The following is a 7751-nucleotide window of genomic DNA, read 5'->3' on the forward strand; positions in this document are numbered from 1 at the left end:
GGGTCAAACGACTATCACTAAGCTTCGAAATCCCTGCACGCTTATACATGTCATATCTCATCAAACACACGTCAGCTCCCGTATCAATTAGAGCACTAATTATCAAGTCACCCATCTTTATTGGTTTAAAAATTTGACTTTTACTCCAAACAGTCAAAGCGTTGCTGCGTTTTGATTCTGTTTTAATATGCATCTCGCCTCTACGATCGCATTCAAATTGACGATGACCTATCTCTCCACACTTGAAACACTTTATCTGCTTTATCTTATCACAACCGTTGGCCAAATGAGATTCACTTCCGCAATTAAAGCACTTTCTTTCGACCCTTGGTTCTACTGGCATTGATGCGCCGTGCCATGATTTCTCTCTGCTTGATGGCTGTCGAGAATCATGTACCCTCTCATATACTCTTAACTGCTCTTTGAGCTCTTGAATTGTTCGTGCCTGATATAAAACTGTTTTATTTAATTTCGAATCCGAGATCCCTTCAATAAAATACAAAATTAGACTCTCTTCATCTAAATTCACTGGCTTGGCAATTTCTATCAAAGTGTACAAATATTCACGAAAACTTTCATTATTTTTCTTACGACGATTCTGCAATGTGCGTTGAATATCGAGTGACGTTGGTCTCACACCGAACTCACTTCTTAACGCTGATTTTAAAGAACTAAAACTTCTTATTCCTGTCTGGCTACGCACAAACAATTTGGCTGCTCCTCTAAGAAGCTGCTTTGCAAACACAAATTCTTGTAAACTACTCCAATTTAAAATTACCGCGTTATCCTCAAACTCTTCTAGCCATTTATCAATACTCAGCTCATCTGTACCATTAAACAATGAAATACTTCCTTCCACATCCCTCAGTGTGAACTGCGGATTGGACACTATATTGGCTTGGTGAGAGGTTGGTGCCTCTACCACTTCTATCACTGAACGTAACTCACTTTCACTTTCATCTTCATCCTCCGACACATGTCCGAAATGTAATAGCAACCTATCTCTTAATTCACATTTCCTACCTTGAACACTCAGTCCAATTTCTCGCAACTTATGCTTCAAAGCTACCACTGTCAAACTCAAAATATCCTGCACGTCCACCGTCTTTGCCTGTTAGGTCGATTACAATTTCTAAAAGATATACATACATATACATCTTAAAACATAACTTATTCCTTAAACAATATTGTACATAACTAAATACCTATTCATTTTAAGTTACAACATTTTAATAAATGCAAATTTTACTTTTAAGTATTTCTACTGACTTCTTCTGATATACACACATATCAACAAATCAAATTAACAGCCATGTTTTACACCGTATTTGTTAATGTAGCTAATTCTTATTGGAATGTACATTAATATTACATGAACAAACTTATGTATACCAATTTATACAAACATACATTTTTGTCATTTACATTTTTTTTTTCTTCTGGTACTTAGCTCTAATAACATTTCTTCAATATTTCATACATACATACATTATTCCTTTACTTCTCTGAATTGTTTGCCTCATTGTATTTTTTTGCTTGCCACCGTTAGTTAAATCTTTGCAGCCTCGCACTTCGCAGAAAGCTTCTCTCCCTTTCTCAAAATTTGGATTACTGTACTTTGTGATACATACATATTTAGCTCAACGGTCACTTCACTTTAAAATTCTCCGAAGATCGTCCAATTGATGTGTTGCCTGATTCTCGGAATGTTGAACTTCTTGGAAACTTACTTGCCTCGACGGTCGCTTCACTTGAAAATTCTCCGAAGATCGTCCAATTGATGTTGAACTTCTTGGAAACTTACTTAGCTTAACGGTCGTTTCACTTTAAAATTCTCCGAAGATCGTCCAATTGATGTGTTGCATGATTCTCGGAATGTTGAACTTCTTGGGAACTTACTTGCCTCGACGGTCGCTTCACTTGAAAATTCTCCGAAGATCGTCCAATTGATGTTGAACTTCTTGGAAACTTACATACCCCGTTTACACATCTTACATACTTATGTACACATGCTCGGAATGTTGCATATATATGTATGTACTACTCATCACTGAATTTATGTAAATCGTTTCAGCACTTTTCTGTTATTTTTTTTTTTTTTTTTTAATTTTAGACACGGCTCACACACCTCGGTTGAGTCCCCATTTGTAGTTTTAGTTTTTCATTGATTTATTAAATTCATTAATTTTACACATTTTATCACATTTCGACTTATTATGTAGTTTCAGTTATTGTTTGATTTATTAAATTCATTAATTTTACACATTTTAACACATTTCGACTTATTCTAGAATATTACTTTTAATTCACTTTACATTTAAACTTTTTAATATAAATTAACGTATATACATACATATGTATTTCAATTTAATTTACTTGTCAGGCAACGGCTGGTCTGCCCTTCTTGCCATCTTCAACTCTACCAGGGATAAAGGGTTGTTAAACTTATTCCAGTGTGAGAGCGCCTCAAAATAAGCGTTTTTTATAACATTTTCCATTATGGCCAGATCGAACAAAATAAGAATTTTTGGGCATTTTAAATTAAAACACCCAACATTTGGTACGAATAAAAATTACTATGTAGTGGTTATTTATTATATGGAGAAACTATTTAAATCTTTTTAATGTATATTACAAGTACTGAATTTTGACCTTTCAATACCCAATAAAAGAATTTAATCCTGTTAGCTCTCAATCATTAAATGTTTTTAATCATTGTCCATTGAAAACAATACTATGATGCCTCAAATTACAAAACCTTTCATCAAATACCTTTAAATTTCACAAATTTATTTAATTTTCATTGTTTTTCATTTTTATAAGTGGTCTTAAACGATGCAACAAATCCCTCCGTTTACATATTTTTTTGGTAAGATTTCAATCTGGCCATCGCTCGTTTCCAATTGATAAACGTCAAAACCTACTGAACTCGATTAGCTGTCAAAGTTCAGTAGGTTTTGACGTTTAGCAATTGTTCTCTCACTTCCAGTGAGAGAGGAGTTAAACATCTCTTTATCTCTGACTCTACTGTTCTAGTCAACTATTGTCTACTATGCTCGACCGTATATTTCGAATATTGTTCGAGTGTAGTTCGAATTGATCATATGTTCGAATAGTTTTGGTCAGAGGTGCATTTAAAAGGCACGTCCGCTACGTGTGGACCTTTGACCCACAGGTTCCACTCCCACATACATATGAGCTTATGTAGCAAAATGCATTGAGTATATTTATATACTAGATGATACAAATATAGTGCATACCGATTCTGTGGAGAAATTTCACTGAGAAGTAAGCATAGTGCGTTTATGATTAGAACAACAATGCCTTGGGCATCTTCGATTGCCTTAACTACATAGATAATAATTTTAAAAAATGACTCAGCATGAAATTTTAAAGAGTTTATATTTCCACTAATCTATAATGTAGTGGCATCTACTTTGCAATGTGTATACACACATTTCCTAGAAATATTACCTCACACATGTTCTTGTTGTACCTCTATAATACCAAAGTTCGTATCGTTTCTATGAAAGGGCAAATAGGATGAAAACTATTCGACACATGCATAAGTTCAAAGCTTTTGGCCAATTGTTTCAGGAGATTGATTTTTTGAATGAAATTTTGGTATTTTGAAAAATTGGATAAAAATATTCTTGCGTGTTAAGAAAGCATAATTATTCGTTTGTGGTTTGGAAAATTCCTTATATAAAGTACAAAAGATAGTGACGCCAATGTGCATCAAAAAAGAGTCTACGGCAAACATCAAACAATTACACAAGTCAACACAAAAAATGTGTATTTGGTGCTGCTGCTTTTATGTTGTAATTTGATTCATTAAACCTCTAGATATCCTGCGGCACTGTCAAAATTTTGAAACTGTATGAATTGTCCAATTAAAATACAAAAAAAACTTTACATAACCTATTACAGTTTCATGGAAGAATACATATGTACGTGGAAAGCTCTGAAGAAACTTTGACTTCCAAGCCTTGTAATGAAACTGGGGCTCTCAAGGTACAAAGATGAATAATGAAGATTGTTTATGAACAGCTGTAAGCAAAGTTTAAAATATGTTTTACTAGAGATTTAACAGTACTCTTACGAGTACGGTTGAGAACGATTTCAACATGTCTCAAACCCAAGAAAGCGGTGGCAAATATCGGCTCGAAAATTCTACGAAAAAATGCGGCGACTAACAGAACCGAACCCCCAGAGGAGATCTAGTGAAATTATGGAGGGAAAACTTCTCCAGCCTGCTGAATGGCAGTGAAAGCTTAACATCAGGAGAGGGTAAACCCAATTCCACAATCGATGAGGATGGAGCAGACGTTCCATTGGCCGATAATGAAGAAGTTCGAATAGCAATTACCCGTCTGAGGAATAACAAAGCGGATTACGGGATGAACTATTCAAAAAATGTGGCGAAGAACTGATAAGGAGCATGTCCGACGATTGGAATTTACGTGAAACAAGACCGACACACACCACCTCTTCGTCGATTTGAAAGCCGCCTTCGACAGCATGAAAACGAACTACCTCTATGCCGCTATGTCTAAACTTGGTATCCCCGCAAAGTTAATACGGATGTGTACGCTGACGTTGAGTAATATCAAAAGCTTCGTCAGGATCGCGAAGGACCTCTCCGAGCAGAGGGCGACTTTTTCAATCTACTCCTGAAGAAAATAATTCGAGCTGCAGAGCTAAATAGAGAGGTACAATCTTCAATAAGAGTATACAACTGCTGGCGTACGCCGATGATATTGACACCATTGGCCTCAACAACCGCGCCGTTAGTTCTGCTTTCTCCAGACTGGATAAAGAAGCGAAGGGAATGAGTCCGGTAGTGAACGAGGGCTTGACGAAATATCACCAGTAATCAAACAAACAGTCGTTGCACTCTCCACTTGGCTCCCACGTCACCGTTAACAGTCATAACTTCGAAGTCATATATAATTTCGTCTATCTTGAAACCAGCATTAACACCACCAACAATTTCAGCCTCGAAATGCAACGCAGAATAACTCTTGCCAACAGGTGCTACTTCGGACTGAGTAGGCAATTGAGAAGTAAAGTCTTTTCTCACTAAAAAATCCAAACTCCACAAGTCCCTTATCATCTCCGTCCTGCTATATGGTTCAGAAGCATGGATGATGACAACATCAGCTGAGTCGACATTACGAGTTTTTGAGACAAAGGTTCTGCGGAAAATTTATGGACGCATTGTCAACGGCGAATATCGCAGTCGATGGAACGATGAGCTGTTTGAGATATAAAACGACATTGATATACAAGCAATGTTCCAAAGTAAACAGGACTTAAAAAAAACAGAACAAATGATAAAATCAATTTATTTTATTCAAAATAGTCTCCTTCAGCTTCAAACAGCTTTTCGCACAATCCTATGGATGAAAACGCTCCAGGTTTGAAAGTATTCCGTTGGAAAGACCGGGTGGAGAAGAACCGCTGTTGTTAACTCGGCTATAACCGCGATAGCGGTGTCTACGCTAGTAAAGAAGAAGAATATATTGCTGATAAACATGCAGTTGTACCCATTGCTCATTTAACGATACTATTTCAAAATATCAAAAGGTGGATCTTGTTTTAAAAAAATTAAGCAATATGATCCACTTTTTGATTGACTATCTGACTACCAAAATTTAAAAATGGTCAGTCTTCCATTAGGCCAACTACCTGGGTACACTGAATTTCAATGCTTCATTTATGCATATATACAAGTATATAAGACAGCAGAAGAAAAACAGACTACTGCATCAAAAAATTAGATAAAATTGGTCCGTATCTTATACAGTTTTCAAAAAGTTTCCCAATTTTAAGTATGGAAAATTTAAAAACTGATGTTTTGATTACCCTTGGGAAATCTGGAAACTACTTATAAAATTAAGTATCAAGCTTTATGTAGCAAGAAACTAAATCACCTGAAACTATTTAAATTTAATAAATATTAATTTCAGCACCGATAAGTTACAGCAACTATTATAGAATACATATTGAGGACAGTGCAACATATCTTAAACCCACGAAAGCGAAGACAAATTTACATCCAAGAAAACAACGGCATATTTATATAAAATGAAAAATGAAATAAATTCGAATTCCTTTCGCATCCAGTAAAGACTTTTCATTATGGTAAGACTTTAATACAAACTGTAATTGAGGTCTATGTGGAATTAAAAGGAATATAATTAATCCACAGGATACATATTTTGGGTAGTCGAAAAAGTCTTTTCATATTTTGTCAATAGATGTCGTTAGAGTCGTATATCTGCAGTGCTACCAATCACATTGTATCATGCCATATAGTGTTGGAAACGTGAGATTTTAAGCTTCGTTTAATCATAAAAAATTGAATTCGGAGAAATTGAAAAAAAGTTACACCTCTCATTTTTTAACAGAAAATAATGAAGAAATTCGTAATATTTTAAAATTTTTGTATAAAAAAGGGAAGAATTCCACGCAAGTCACTAATGAAATTTTTGAAGTTTACGGAGACGATGCTGTATCAGTTCGTGGAGCACAACAATGGTTCGCTCACTTCCGTTCTGGAAATTTCGAAATTTCGATTTACATTGATGAAAGCTTTACACCGATGGAATAATGTCTCTAGCGGAAAAATGGCAAAACGTGGTAGACCAAAATAGTACATATTTGTTTATTTATTTATTACTATAAATTAATAATTTCGAACACATTATTTAGCCTGCCTCCCAGAAGACTTTATACATGGAAATCTCCATCGGACGCCTCCGATAATATCATCAGAAATCAAATTGATTACATTCTGATAAATAGTCGCTTCCGTTCCTCAATAAAAAAGGTCAACACATATCCAGGAGCGGATGTACCTTCGGATCACAACTTGCTATTGGCAAAATTGCGTATTAGGCTAGCAGTAATTAAAAAAAGTAAGCCTAAAATTAAGCTAAATATAGATAAGTTGAGAGACGAAAGTGTAAAACGCCTAGTTGAAAGTGAAATTAATGACAAAATAAATGATATCCCATCAGGAAGTGCAGAAAGAATATGGAGCGATTTAAAAGAGATAATCTGTACTACAGCAAAAAACTCTCTTGGAATAGAAAGAAAGAAATAATAAAAATAATTGGATGACCGATGACATATTAAAACTAATAAGTAAACGCCGGGAATATAAAAATAAAAACACTGACATGTATAGACAACTGAATAGAGAAATAAGGAAGATCATCCGTAATGCAAAAACAAACTGGATAAACAATGAATGCCAAGAAATCGAAAGACTACAACTTTACATGATACCTTCCATTTACACAAAAAATTGAAAGAAGCCGCAGGTATTCATCGTAAAAATCCGCCCTCAATACTTATAAATGAAAACAATGAGGTGGTATTTAACATAAATGAAAAGAAAAGTATATGGAAGAAATATATTGAAAACGTTTTTTCGGATGACAGTAGATCAAACCAGAACCATCATCTCCATCACAGACCAACTGGCAATTATATTACGAAAGGCGAAATAGAGAGAGCTATACAATCAATGAAAAATTACAAAGCAACAGGTCCGGATGAGGTTCCAGCTGAATTTTTAAAGTTAATAAATGACAAAAATATGACTCTATTAGTAAAGCTTTTAACCAAGTTTATGACAATGGCCAATATCCAAAAGACTGGTTAAAATCAACGTTCATACCACTACCTAAGAAAAATAATGCGAAACATTGTAGTGAGTACAGACTAATTAGTCTAATGTC

The sequence above is a fragment of the Bactrocera dorsalis genome, chromosome 5, assembly GCF_023373825.1.
Source record: "Bactrocera dorsalis isolate Fly_Bdor chromosome 5, ASM2337382v1, whole genome shotgun sequence".
Lineage (NCBI taxonomy): Eukaryota > Metazoa > Arthropoda > Insecta > Diptera > Tephritidae > Bactrocera > Bactrocera dorsalis.